Consider the following 1,918-nt stretch of genomic DNA (forward strand, 5'->3'; position numbering starts at 1 on the left):
TATTAATGTATAATGGAAGTTGTTGAGTTAATAGAAACTGACTTGAACGGCATAGAAAAAGAAACACTACTAGAGTCTGTGCTAGAAAAACTGAAAGTGAGAAGCGCAATGAACTGCTGGTCATGGCCTCCTGCACTTTAACCAAAGACTTTTACTTTCTACACACCCACACACAATATCGACGTGCACCCGACCTGTAAATATGTAATAAGAACAATACTGTACAATGGCAAAAAGTCAATTGATACTGTACCAATGACGTTGTCCCACGCAGATTAAGTCTACAATCAGATACTATACAAAGCGGGACAAAGTTAGCGCACAACAGTTTTCCATCATTATGTAATCAAACGTTCTTCATCTCACTCCTCAGTTTTCAGAACACTGTGGTAACAAAGTGGGGATGCGTGTCAAATGCTAATTAGAACTTATTGGTGTCTAGCTGGGGTGACGGTGGATAAGGGGAGAGAAGGGAGGGGGTAGGCCCATTGTTTTCGGCCCAGACTCTGACAGCCGAGAGTCTATCGCTCCTTGTTATAATTCTCCTTATATATCTTCACTAGACGATTCCTCTTTTCGCCGGCTAGACTCGTATGGGCCAGGTACGTTATTAATGGGGAGAAATCGATAAAAAGTCACCAAACAGGAACTATAGGTGGCTAAAAATTCAATAAACAAAAAAGATTAGTGCCATGCTGACAATAAATGTTCTGATGATAGTTGAGAAAGGCTGAATGATAAGTACGTGTATTGAGCTGATAAAATATTTCATGTGTCTGTGCTGCTCAAGACTCAAGACAGTCTCATTACTGATTTTGTAAGCAACAGTACGGAGGCCAATTTGGCAATCAAGGGATGCTATATTCGCTCTTAGGGCAGTCGATGGATTTGCCCAGCGGATTGACTTCATCGCTGTACCCACCGTGTTCGTTTGTCCACGTACGAAGTTCCGCGGTGTGACGGCTTGACAAGAGACGATTTAAAGTTACGAGCCGGTGCGATAAACAAAGGTGAGGCTCTGTCGCGACAAAACAGCAGTGAATCCCACTTGTCTATTTGAACGCCTTCAAATCGGCAAGGTGCTTTTAGAATGTTGATACATGTTGATTCGGATTTGCTTAAAACTGAATGAAAATCAGCAGCAGCAATAAAGCTCTTGTCAACGGTAGAGCTGACAAAAATTTGACCGGCATATGCCCAGTTAACAAACCGCCCCTGTGCAGCCATTATCCACCTTGATGCACAGTTCCCATCTTCAGCTGAGCTCTCCAGGCTCGTAGGAACAGAATAGTTACAAACTTGAACAATATACAGAAGATAAAGGTTCAATTCCAAGAGTGGTCGGAAATTTAACTGTCTATCAATAAAACAGTACTTTCTTCAGCCTGGTGTTCTGCTGCAGGACCAGGTCGTCCTTTGAAATGGCCTGTCGTATGTGGAAGAAGGAATCATAGACCCCGGCAACAAGGACAACAATAGAATAGCGACAGGAGTCAACGACATGAGGCAGAAACCTTAACAAGATCGTATGTCAAGTGTTTGCACACAATGGGCGCTTTACAAAAGAAAAACAAACAACCAAAAACCCCCAACTTGTTGACATTTCGATTCTAACCGAGTAATCTAAATATCAACAGATCATGATTTAAGACGGGTGTAGATTTTTGCCTTGAATCAGGATTTTTAAAAATAAAGCTTAGTCTTTTTCTTATATAGCACTCATCACGAGCCATTGACAGCAGTCTGCAAAGCCAGCAACTTCAAGAAGATAAGATTTCAATTGACCTCCATAAGCTGTGCTTGTTGATAACAACTCCTCATATTATCACGTTAATGGTTCCATGTTTGCTTCTCTGCTGCTGATTGTTATCACCGTATAGGTAGGCGCAAGCCTTGTGTTAAAGATTAAGGGGGGGGG

General features: G+C 42.0%; 1 protein-coding gene across 1 annotated transcript in view; it reads right to left on the bottom strand.

The window, feature by feature from the left end:
• Positions 1-1,918, bottom strand: part of LOC101857076 (protein flp) — a gene marked incomplete in the record, with an annotated part of 9,947 nt that overhangs the window by 6,516 nt on the left and 1,513 nt on the right.

Source organism: Aplysia californica, unplaced genomic scaffold (genome assembly GCF_000002075.1).
Source record: "Aplysia californica isolate F4 #8 unplaced genomic scaffold, AplCal3.0 scaffold00006, whole genome shotgun sequence".
Taxonomy (NCBI): Eukaryota; Metazoa; Mollusca; class Gastropoda; order Aplysiida; family Aplysiidae; genus Aplysia; species Aplysia californica.